The sequence below is a fragment of the Ascaphus truei genome, chromosome 3, assembly GCF_040206685.1.
Source record: "Ascaphus truei isolate aAscTru1 chromosome 3, aAscTru1.hap1, whole genome shotgun sequence".
NCBI classification, from domain to species: domain Eukaryota; kingdom Metazoa; phylum Chordata; class Amphibia; order Anura; family Ascaphidae; genus Ascaphus; species Ascaphus truei.
The window spans coordinates 405,369,591-405,383,028 of NC_134485.1; the positions used below are offsets into that span (position 1 = coordinate 405,369,591).

The 13,438-nt window shown below is 45.2% G+C and overlaps 1 protein-coding gene across 10 annotated transcripts in view; it reads left to right on the top strand.

The window, feature by feature from the left end:
• DLG2 (discs large MAGUK scaffold protein 2) overlaps positions 1 to 13,438 on the top strand; it is a 1,892,764-nt gene that overhangs the window by 684,666 nt on the left and 1,194,660 nt on the right. The gene's annotated exons all lie outside the window — the stretch shown is intronic.

Below are 13,438 nucleotides of genomic sequence, written 5' to 3' on the forward strand. Positions count from 1 at the left end.
GGCAACTACCCCCACTACCTGTCTCCTCTACAAATACATTACATAATAAAAAAACACATTTAAATCATAACACAGTGATTGTCACTGTGACTAACTAGACCTCTCACTAGGGGCCACATTGGCAATCAATGGTGATCTGTAATAAAACAGTGTTATTGACCCCACCTTGGATGAAGGCTTTTATCATCTTTAGGGCGGAAGCCTCCCGGAACCAAGCCAGTAAGGAACATATGGCCACCAAAAAAATGATTTCTTCAAATTCTTCTGTTAAGTCATTTTCTTTCTTCATATATATTCTTCACCACTGGATGTGGCCCCATTGAAGACTTCTGGTCTTCTACGAGGGCCCAGGCCTTTTTTATAGAGGCCTGGCCCATCGCACAAGATGTGTCACTGGGACACATGGCACATAAACCAATCAGATTGCTTGATGTAAAATGTGATCCCCTCTCTTTAAAATGACATCAGTGCTTGGTTGGCAAAATCTGTGCGATAGTTCTCCAATCGGCATTATCTTATCACAATTAAATAAATAACCCCGCTAGGATGAAAACGCCTCTGTTACATCAATATATTGTGAAAGAATTATGGACAGGGGGGCTATAGAGAAGACAAAGTGTCTGGGGTTAGTGGTCTTTCATCTTGTCTCCTCTATTGTGTGTGTACTGTATGTCTGATAAGTGTTTAGTGGTCATTCTGTGTACATGATGGAATGTGTGATTAGGAATTTAGGAAAAACAAGTATTATGGGATGGCTGCAATGTGCAATGTGGAGCTTGTGGATTGGGTGAAGGGATAATATATGCATTTACGATAAGGGTTATATTAATGTATAAATACTGAGACTGGGACGACCCCACCTCAGATCACACTGAAACACCTTGTTGATGTGTCATCTCCTTTTGCACTCATAAATAAAGATTCCTTGATACTCACCGAACCTGTCTGCAGTTCTTGGTTCTGGTGTACCCCAGAAAAGGCTGTGGTCACAGTATTATCCAAATTGCCTGTATACACACAATCTAAATATTCGTAGCATTGTCTGCTTCGTTCCTGTGTAGATTACGAAGTGATTATGCTTCGTTCAAGACATTCAATTTTTTATAAACAAAATGATTGGTAATGAAGGTGATAAATCAGTCAAGGGAAATCAAATGAAAGTTACCAGTCTAATAAAAAAAAGGCTTAGGGACATTGCCTAAAACTGCAGACAGGTTATGTCTATGTTATATGGGGTCGTCCCAGTCTCAGTATTTATACATTACATATAACCCTTATCGTAAATGCATATATTATCCCTTCACCCAATCCACAAGCTCCACATTGCAGCCATCCCATAATACTTGTTTTTCCTAAATTCTTAGGGAGTACATGATTTACCTGGGATAATCCCAGAGCAAACCTTGCCCAATCACACATTGTTTTCCAACCTCTGAACAAGTACTGAGATGATACAGTTTCAGCTAAAATTTTTGTTTTTTCTACAAAAGAAAGTCTATAATTAGTTACTTTTCATAGCTTTGCTTTTTAGAGACCGTCACAATTTACTCCAAAATTCTGCATGTTAATTATTGTAATTTGAGGTCTATTTGGGTTTCCCGTACTTCAAGCACTTGCCTTGAATGGTGGAGGTAGGTCACCTGACCCTGTGTCAAAGCAAGAGACATAGGGGCAGTGCCTGCTGAGATCATAAAAGAGCAGTGCATTTCCTATTTAGTGTGTTCTGTCAGTCTGACAGTAGTGATAGTGTGTTAGGGAGGAGAGGAGTGATCAGCTCATGAGTAGAGCTGATATAGCTGTAGTTAGTGAGGTGGACCAAATACCTCTCACCCTGCTTAGGGGGTGAGGGAAGAGCTAGCCCCACTCTGGATGCTTTTGGTCCAGAGTGGCATCAGGGACATCACAAGGGAGAACAGTTAGTGGACTGTGCATCAACTGTACCTGTCGGCTGCTGCTGCTGCCCAAGAGAATAAAGAGATTGCTGCTTTTAAAGATAATCCTTGTGTGAGACTGGAATCTCTCATCCCTGTGGGGAATCTCTGTGGTAAGGATTCCACCCCGCATTCCATGGAGGCGCTGCACCATTGAACGAGAACGAAGGCATTCACCCCAGTAACCTGCTCCTGTTGTCCCCATGTCATCGCGGGAGACTCAGGCCCTCCTGTTCCCAGCAGGTATGCACCACACAGAGACATCTAGCCAGACCCCAGAACACCTAGGGGACCTGATCTGCGATTAGGGGGGGAAGTAGGGGCTAGATATGATGTATGTTTAAATGCAAATTCCATCCCATTTTTATTGATTTCTGCTCCTCTCAAATCAATAGGTTTACTGGAAAACGATTGTTGCTCAGGGAAAGATAGTATTTTATTGTTCTGTATCTATAAATAGAATCGCTTCCAGAGGGAGGAGGACAAGGCCAGAAGAACAAAGAAATCAAAATGGTAGTTTGCCACACATTGGCTACGCTTATAATGCCGGCGACACGACGGTCGATGGAAAATCAAATAGAGATGACTTCCAGTGATCGCGAACCAATCCGTCGCTCCGTCGCTTCGCGCTTACTATAAGCGCACGCAACGGCGGCAGTGCATTTGTTTTGCCGCGACGTCGGGTCGCTGTCACCGTCGCCGGCACTATAAGTACAGCCTTAGAATCAACTAGGTGCCTTTCATTTAAAGGAAAACATGAGGCTATTGCATAAAGAGTCGATTTTTACTAGTTCTGCTTTATGCATGTAATTAAAGTTTACCTAAGGAGATAAGGAAGGAAAGTAGATAAAATAAAGTTGTGTATGACTCTTACAGGCCATCGTGCAGTTTAAATATTAATTTTAATACTAGTTTATAGGACCAGGGGGTCTCCTGAGCTGAACCACATTGATTTCAGCCTTCGGGGACCCCCTACTTCCCGAGATGCAAGCCCCGGTATGTGGTGCCGGTATCCCTGCCATTTTAAATCTTTCACGTCACATGGGATTTAAATACTGCAGGAGATACCGGCACCCCATAACGGGGCCTGTAACTCGGAAAGTAGGGGGTCCTCGAGGTTGAAATCCATGCGATTCAGCTCAGGAGATCCCCTGCTTCCGTATACCACTGTATTAGTAAAGTTCACATTAAAGCAGCTTCATTACCTTAGTGCAATCCAGAAACACTTCACATAGACATTCACTATACAATACACTGGCGACACACTTTATTCGAGCTCGGCTAGTCCCACGAATTCGGGTATACCCGGGTGTGTTGAGGTTTGTGACTGTTTTCTGCCCGAGTGCATTGAGTTATTTTCCAGGCAGGGATTGAAGCATTTTATTCCCGCTGGCTGCAATACTGCACAGTATATATATATATACTGCATTACAATTCGTGAATTTATGCCATCTGGTAGACACGCGAAGCATTGCAGCCTATTAAATCCTAATCATTATCATTTAACAGATCAGCCGCCCATCAGCCAGGCATGAACCCAGGCTGGGAAGGCAAACGCAACGGGGCTTGTCAGAGGTGAGGAGTGGCGCATTCCAGGTATCTGCCAGGTACATACCGGGTATTTGCTCGAATAAAGTGTGTCGGTGCAGTACATGTAGCAAAATATTAGACTTTAGGGGAATAACCCTCTACTAGGTTCTGGTCCTATCCACAGGAGGCACTTGGCTTAGTTACCCATTGCATAAGGATTTAGTGGAATAGCTTGAATAGAGACCGTGATGAGATAAGAAACTTCCGGTTCGACCAATTTCATTTGAGTACTGGTAACAGTGGGGCAACCTTATGAGACTGCAGTGCTGCATCCTTCACCCGCAAACCTAGACTTCCTGATCCTTTAACAGGTGCTTGCTAAGCGGGACAAGTTACTGAGCTGTACAATAATAAACAGTGCAGACACAACTAGCTGCAGACTAGACATAAACTCTATATACACATGGCTTATATGAGGCCCCTAGTATGAACTCTGAAGAACCTGCTTCTCGAACAAAGGGTGGTGCTATTTATAATCTTAAACATGTCATGCATAACATGGTAGTTAGGGGGAGGGGTGAAACGTGAATATGCCCATATAGTTAACCTCATCACAATTAACCCCTTCTACAGTAGAAACCAGTAGCCATCCAAGAGGGGACTACACTATATATCCATTGACTATTATGAAAATGCTATGGACAGGATAGGTAGACATCTGAAGTCAGGAATATGTATCAATGGTATGGAAATAAACAGGCAAAACTCACTGAGATTTATTCAGCTAGATTGCAGCAATAGCCACAATGTTAGAAGTTTCTTGGCCATTAAATCAATTTTGCTATCACATTGTTTGCCAAGTGTCTAAGCTGCAATGACACATGCTGAGAGACCAGCCTTTATAGGAGCTGGATTTTATCTGATAGTCTTAAGGCAGATGAGGAGAGAGACAACAATGATGTGTTCTCTGAATGTGCTTAAAAAACCCCCACAATTTTAGAACTGGATTGTATTAGATGTATCTCAAATCCATTGCTTGTGTTACAGAGCTACTGAGTATGTTTTCAGAGACTGCAAAATTTTAATTCTGTTTTTTTTACTGCCGTTTGGATACATTCGTGTATTCCGAATCATAGATTTTCATTTGATTACCTTTGACATCAGTTTACTGACACACTTGAAGACATAGGAGAGATCAGCAGCATGTAAAGAAAAATAATGGTTTATACAGGTCCAGGCTTAGAGATGCAAGTATTTCATTCATATTTATTTGCTTATGCCCCGTTGTTAAATTATCTTCCCCTTCGCCAAAGAAATAGAATCCTTCACATGAAACTCCATGTGAAGATGGGAATTCTAAAGTATGCATCTGTGTGCCCAGAGGTTATTCCTAAAGCGTATGTTTGGAAAGTCAATGTATCCTTGGTTATTAAACAAGCTGTATGTGAGTATTGTGGCATCAAATCTGAATTAGTAGAGCCTGGTGAGCAGCATTTTTCTGTGTAGGTCCAATCTCTTTACTAACTGAATTTACCTTTCTTTTTAACACTGAACCCATACTTTTGGTAAGAAACTATTCAATAGATTTCAATATTAAAGACAAACTGTTGTAAAAACATGTTTTCACAAAGAATCAAATATTGTAGAAGTGATGTTGTAAAGCCCACTTTAAATCTTTAGCAAAACAAAAAGATATTCCCAGGACTCCAGTAAAGAAATCAAAATTGAAGGATAAGCTAAAGTAGAAAATATTGTCACTAATACAAAGAGAATTGTCTGAAACATCACATGTACAGATGTAGCATCTTGTATCAGTCAACTATGGTCGAGCATGTGTTAGTGCGCAGTGTGCAAAGTGTTGACCGCGCAGCGCAGTGCAAAGCAGGGTCTAATGGCCCATCTGGATTAACACAGCGGGGGTCCCTGCGTCTGAATGGGACCCGCGCTGTGTGAATCCTACCAGGCAACACCTTTCTGTAAGAGACGCGCAGTAAGAATAAGACTGAATCAGTCACTCTCCCTGCGCGCCTCTAACCTGCGACCGTGCGGCTTTTATTTTATTTTAATAACACAGTATTGGAGAATGGGGTCGGAACCTCATTCATTTCAGTCCGGGGACCCTCTGTTTCCTGGGTTGCAGGCCCCGGTATGGGGTGCCGGTATCTCCCTGCATTGTTTAAATGTCCCTGTTACGTGTTGAGGGAGAATTAAAACATAAAATAAAAACGCTGTCTGCCAGAATCACTCTACTCTTTCCTAAATCTGTCTCAGCGTCTCCCCTCCTGCAATCCCTCTCCTGGCTTCCTATCAAATCCCGTATCACACACTAATTCTCCTCCTCACTTTTAAAGCTTTACACTCTTCTGCACCTCCTTACATCTCAGCCCTAAATTCTTGCTATACACCTGCCCGGCTCTTGCATTATTTTAAAGGATATCTTCTCTACCCCGTTTGTATCTAAAGCCCTCTCCCGCCTTAAACCTTTTTCACTGACTGCCCAACACCTCTGGAATGCCCTGCCCCTCAATATCTGCCTAGCACCGTCTCTATCCACCTTCAATACCCACCTTAAAACACACCTGCTTAAGGAAGCATATGAGTAGCTCCGTGGCCGATAATTTACACCTCACACTTAAACCTTTGCCCCTTACAGACGCATTTACCAGAACGCCCCCCTACTGTCTCTGTTAGTTCTTCCTACCTACTAATTAGATTGGATAAACTAAAGAGAAAGATACCCCAATGAATGCACTCAAAATGTGTGACGACTCAGGAGATTCCTTCCTCTTCTTGTCCCTCTCTCCCATCTCCTGTCACCCTTTCTATTCCTTCTCACTCCTCTCCTTCACCTTCCACCTCTCTCCCCTTACCACAGCGCGTCCCTCGCAAGTCCCGCATACCCACACGCTCCCTTAACCCTTGCCTTGATTCTCCCCGCTCCATCTCCCCCGCGGTAGCTCTGTTACCTTCCCCTGTGGTGCCATCCGTCCCGTTACCTCCTCCTCGCGTGGTTCCCGCGGCGCGGCGTTATGCGCGCATGGTGACGCGTCCGGTACGTGCGTCCCCTCAGCCCACAGAGGACGCGCGTGCATGCTCCTCCCTGCCCTTGCTGGCCATCGCGCGGGCACAGGCCTCGCATGCGTTCCTCTCCTCTTGGCTCCGTCCTCCTCCTGCGGTCTTCCCCTGCTCCGTGCGGGACGCGTCTGTTTTGCAACCTGTGCGCATGCATCCCCAGCTTACAGGGGGCGCGCGCACAGACGCTTCTTATCAGCTTTCCCCTGTCTCCGCCTCTCAAGCTGTACAGGCCATTCCCCTGACTGCCCCTTCTGTCTCCGCCTCTTCTTCCCCTGACCTATCTCCAGCTTCTCCCACTTCTCTCTCTACTCCTCCCCTCTCTGTCATTGGTGCACCTTCCTTTATAACCCCTGTCTGTCCACCTCTTCCTCGCTCTGCATAGTTCCTGTTTCCCTGTGTGTACCTGACCTATGCTGTGCTCCCTCTGTGCTCCTGTTATTACCTGCTCCTGTGATACTTTGGATTTCCCTGGCTTTGACCCCTGCTGACCCTGGACTACTCTGCTCTCTGGTATCCCTTGAACTCTGTTACACATACGACTTCGCTGACCTCTGGCTCCCTAGGACCTGGCTTGCCCTCTGACGACTCTACCCTCTGGATCCCTGGACATTGGCTAACGGACACAACTATTCTCACGGACACTCCCCAAGTGTTGCAAGTATACTCTAACAACTCTTCCAACAGGCCCAGCAACGCTATACCACACTCCGGGCTGTGGGTGTGTGGTATCATACCGTTCCCACCTCAGTACTGGGGTCTAGCTTGGTCTGCGGGCATACAGGCATGACATTATGCAGAGCCCAACAAATGCAGACCCCCCTGAGGTGGGTACAAGTATTACCATAGAGTCCTTACGCTTTGTTAGCGATCAGCTGTCCACGGTGTCCCAGCAATTAGCCACCTTCACCCGTCAGGAGGGTTCCACGGCTTCTGCGCCAACCATGGCCAATACCTACGCCGGCCCTGGCCCACAGATTCCCTCTCCGAATCGCTATGATGGGAACCCCCTCAACTGCCGCGGTTTCTATAACCAATGTGTCTATAACTGTTTCCTATTGGCCGTGCTAAGATTGCGTATATTTACGCCCTACTCACTGGAGACGCCCTTGCCTGGGCCTCTCCCCTATGGGAACGTGGTAGCGAAATAACGCAAGATTATATTTTATTCAGACGTGAATTCCAACTTGTGTTTGATACCCCCGCATGGCATGAGACAGCTGCCTTCTCCCTCTTCCATGTTTCTCAGGGTCGAAATTCAGCTGCCAAATACGCCATCGCGTTCCGTACGCTGGCCGCCGAGGTCCAATGGAATGATGAGGCGCTCGCAGCTGCATACTGGCATGGACTCTCAGATCCGTTGAAAGACGATCTGGCCACTCACGCCCGGCCTACATCCCTGGAGGAACTCATCACCCTAAGCGTACGCATGGATCAGCGCACGCAAGAGCAACGACACGAGAGGCAGCGTTCCCGTTCTTCTTCCTCTGTTGTGTCTCACAGGTCAGTCGCTACTCCTCTCCTGGCCCTGGAGGCCTTGGAACCTATGCAGGTTGGCAGTCAACAACTCCAGGCAACATCTCCAGAATTGTCCCTTGAAGCCGGGAAATGGGCACACCCAGTAAAGGTAGAGGGGCTTCTTCTGGGTGCTGTCTCTCCTAACCCCTCTCCTTCCAAAGCTCTCCCAAAGAAGCTGATGCTACCAGCCACACTGGAGGGTCACAACCTTGTCGTAAAGGTCGAAGCATTCATAGATTCCGGATCGGGCGGTAATTTCCTGGACAGCAGTTTGCAGTGGAGAATCAAATCCCCATGGTCAGAAGGAAGAGCTAAATTGGCCTTGAGGCCATCGACGGACGACCACTCCAGATGGCTTTCATCATCTGGGAGTCTATGCCTCTTACCTTGACCCTGGCTGATGGTCACAAGGAGGTAATTGTCTTTGACGTTTTCCAGTCCCCTTCAGTACAAATTATATTAGGATTGCCTTGGCTTCAACTCCACAATCCGCACATTGATTGGTCAGGTACCCTGCCCATCCAGTGGCCCTCGTCCACAGTTACTACGCCAGCGGATCCTCCTGTGGATGTGCTTGCTGGACTGGACTCCGTACCTGCCGATCGCTCGTCCCTGCCTGCCGTGTACCATGACTACCTGGACGTGTTCAACAAGTACAAGCAGAGGTCCTCCCTCCTCATCGCCTGTACGATTGCCCGGTCGACCTCATCCCTGGGACTGTTCTGCCAAAGTCTAAGTCTTACCCACTCTCCTTCCCGGAGACCGAGGCCATGACTACTTATATTCAAGAAAACCTGGAAAAAGGCTTCATCCGTAACTCCACCTCTCCTGCCAGTGCGGGGTTTTTTTTTGTGAAGAAGAAGGATGGATCTCTAAGGCTTTGTATAGATTTCCGCGGACTCAATAAGATCACGGTGAAAAACAGATATCCGCTTCCGCTCATTTCTGAACTGTTCGATCGTCTCCAAGAGGCTTCTATTTTTTCAAAACTTGACTTAAGGGGGGCCTATAATCTCATTCGCATAAGGGAGGGAGACGAGTGGAAAACTGCATTTAACACACGTTCTGGACACTATGAATACCTTGTTATGCCCTTTGGGTTGTGTAACGCCCCGGCCGTGTTTCAGGAATTTATGAACGACATCTTCCGTGACGTTTTGGGTACCTTTGTCATTGTCTATCTAGACGACATCCTTATTTTTTCTAAAAATCTGGAGGAACATATTCAACATACCAAACTTGTGCTCTCCAGGCTGCGTTCTAACCGCCTTTACGCCAAGATGGAAAAGTGTTTGTTTCCCCAGGCATCCACGGCCTTCCTTGGCTATATCATCTCCAGCCAAAGTTTCTCCATGGATCCAGAGAAGCTGAAGGCGGTCCTCGATTGGCCACTCCCTAATTCGCTCAAAGCGGTGCAACGTTTTGTTGGCTTCACTAATTATTACAGGAAGTTTATCAAAAAAAATTCTTCCATTGCTCTTCCCATCACCGCCTTGACCAAAAAGGGCGCCGACGTCACATCCTGGTCACCAGACGTCATCACAGCTTTTGAGACTCTCAAGAAGGCGTTCGTGTCTGCCCCCATCCTGCGTCATCCGGACACCTCCCTCCCCTTTACTTTGGAGGTTGATGCCTCAGACGTAGGAGCTGGCGCAGTCCTGTCCCAGAGGACTTCTCCCCAAGAGAAACTCCATCCTTGTGGTTTTTTTCCCCGGAAATTTTCAGCAGCAGAAAAGAATTATGATGTCGGTAATCATGAACTTTTGGCCATTAAGTTGGCTCTCCAGGAATGGAGACATCTGTTAGAGGGTTCCAAGGAACCAATCGCCATTCTCACCGACCACAAGAATTTGTTATATATTGAGGGTGCTCGTCGCTTGGGGTCCCGCCAGGCTCGCTGGTCACTCTTCTTTTCCCGCTTCAACTACACCATCTCTTACATCCCTGGTACCAAAAATGTTAAAGCGGATGCCCTTTCTCGTCAGTTCGCCTCGGAGACCGAGGCTAAAGAAATCTCTGAACCTATTCTCCCGGCCAAGTGCATAATCTCGGCTAACAACTTTGATGTATTGGATGAGATCCACAAGGCACAAGCTCATGTCCCCAGCAGGTTCAGGGTACCAGAAGGACATCTCTATGCGGCTCCACGCTTCCACCATAAAGTCTTACTTTGGGGTCATTCCTCCAGAGCAGTTGGTCATCCAGGCTTCAAGAGGACAGCTGATCTCATTAAACAGACTTTATGGTGTCCCAAGATGAATCAAGATATCCTCAATTTTACGTCCGACTGTCCGGTTTGTGCCCAGAGTAAAATTCTCCATCATAAGCCGTCTGGACTTCTGCTACCCCTTCCCATCCCGGAACAACCTTGGAAACACATTTCAATGGACTTTATCGTTGAACTGCCAGTGTCCAAAGGGATGAATAGTATCTTGGTCGTAGTTGATAGATTTTCAAAACAGGCTCATTTTGTTCCCCTCAAGGGTCTTCCCAACTCGGCTACCTTGGCGGATGTCTTCTCCAAAGAAATCTTTAGGCTGCATGGAGTTCCCATTTCTATCGTCTCAGACCGGGGATCCCAGTTCATCTCGAAATTCTGGCGAGCTTTCTCTCAAAGATTGGGTATCTCGTACTTGTTCTCCTCCGGATATCATCCACACACAAACGGCCAAACTGAAAGGATGAACCAAACTCTCGAACAGTATCTGAGGTGCTTCATTTCCGACTCACAAGATAACTAGGTGGATCTTCTACCATGGGCCGAATTTGCCATCAATTCCTTAAAGAACGAGTCCACTCAGGAGTCTTCTTTTTTTATCAACTGTGGCTTTCACCCAAGTAGCCTCCCTCTCTCACCTTCTCCTTCTGGAGTGCCTGCAGCCGACTCTCATATCACCAACTTGAAAGAATCCTGGAAAAAGATTCTCAAGTCCTTACAATCTGCAGTAGCCAAGCAAAAGATCAAAGCTGATCGCCACCGCCAGAATGGACCTTCATTCAAACCCGGTGATCTAGTCTGGCTGTCATCCAAGAACATTAGGCTCAAGTCTCCTTCACCCAAACTGTCCCCTAGATTCTTGGGACCTTTTAAAATCATAGAGAAGGTCAACCCTGTGACCTATCGCCTCGAGCTTCCCCCCTCTATGAAAATCCCATCGGTCTTTCATCTTTCCCTCCTCAAAGAGTTTGTCTCCGGCCCTCACTTCCCGGATCTCTCGCGGAAACCTACTCCAGTGTCCACCATGGGTCAACAGGAGTATGAAATACAGTCCCTTATCGACTCTTGTATTTAAAAAAAAAAGAAGGGCTACACTGGCGACACACTTTATTCGAGCTCGGCTAGTCCCACGAATTCGGGTATACCCGGGTGTATTGAGGTTTGTGACTGTTTTCTGCCCGAGTGCATTGGGTTATTTTCCAGGCAGGGATTGAAGCATTTTATTCCCGCTGGCTGCAATACTGCACAGTATATATATATATATATATACTGCATTACAATTCATGAATTTATGCCATCTGGTAGACACGCGAAGCATTGCAGCCTATTAAATCCTAATCATTATCATTTAACAGATCAGCCGCCCGTCAGCCAGGCATGAACCCAGGCTGGGAAGGCAAACGCAACGGGGCTTGTCAGAGGTGAGGAGCGGCGCATTCCAGGTATCTGCCAGGTACATACTGGGTATTTGCTCGAATAAAGTGTGTCGGTGCAGTACGGTCCTGAGGAACGTTTCTGGGTACCGGCACATCATGTCCACGCCCCAAGGTTGCTTTCCCAGTTTCACCGGAAATTCCCCCTTAAGCCGTGGTTGGATCACTCGGAGATTGATCCTCAAGGGGGGGATACTGTGACACTCAGGAGATTCCTTCCTCTTCTTGTCCCTCTCTCCCATCTCCTGTCACCCTTTCTATTCCTTCTCACTGTTGTAGTGTCAAATGGTATGTCCTCAGGGAGTGGTCTTGGACCTTGCTACCACATACCTCTTTACAATCATTTTTATTATTATGTATATTAAATATTCACATTTTACGTGTTCCTACCATATCTACTTATCATTTTGAGTGCATTCATTGGGGTATCTTTCTGTTTAGTTTATCCAATCCCCTGTCCCTATTTGCACCTCATGATTTCATATTTTGCTTACTCATTTATATGTTATTTGCCAGCTGATGCGGGGCTCCCCTTCTCTCTCTCCCCCCTTCCCACGGTATACTACTAATTAGATTGTAAGCAATAATTATTATCATAATTTATTTTGGTGTTAAGTCTGGTTTAGTATTAATAACATTTTCCTATTATTAATTTATAATTATTTCATAATGATATACAATCCCCTTTTTTAGTTAGTCGATAGATAATTTCACCTGTTTTTAGGGTTAATTATAATTCAAAATTACAATTTATATCAAGTTTATAATTTATCAGTTAAATTATTCCCCCCTATATATATATATATATATATATATATATATATATATATATATATATATATATATTTTTTTTTTTTTTTTTTTTTTTCCAGCCATGATTAAAACAGAGATACAGATCGTCCAATCTGCTTTGCGCCACCAGGCACTTTGTAGATTAAATTATAGTGTATAAATCTTTTGAAGAAATCCTAGGTTTTTTAAAGCTCCCTACGCTATAATTGTATGTTATATTGTATATATCCATGTTACAGCATATAGACTTACCAGTCTTAACATTGAACGCGTTTTCTGTCAACAAATCATCTGGTAATATAAAATTATAGGATGGCAATTTTACTGTTATTTGTATGATATTACAGTATATGGTCTTATATGATATTGTCAGTAACACATAGGTTGTTTATTTTGAGTTCAGTTGTCTAGAAAATCCACCTGTATCTAGTGAAAATGTTGATCCAAAACATAAGCGTGTTTATTTATGACACTCCACTTTAATGACATTTGCCATCAAAGTGGTTCAATAACAGCCATGTTAACCAGGTCGGTACTTTCTCTAACTTTGCTTTGCTTGACTGCTGTTGACAGCATGTACTTGACATAAGACACATACAACTTTAGATTACTGTTCTATCGCATGCAGTCACTTGATAGACCACTCACTGCTCACATACACTGTATACCAGAGGTAGAAAACCCCAGTCCTCAAGGGCCAGCAACAAGGCAGGTTCCTAGGATATCCCTGCTTCAGCACAGTTGACTCAATCAGTGGCTCTATCAAAGATGGAGCCACTGATTGAGCCACTTGTGCGGAAACAGGGATATCCTGAAAACCTGACCTGTTGGTAGCCCTTGAGGACTGGAGTTGGCTACCCCTGCTGTAGACTATAACACCTAACAAGAAAATTATTGTTTTTCTCGTACAGTATAGCGGTGTAGAAGAGTTTTCAACACCTCAC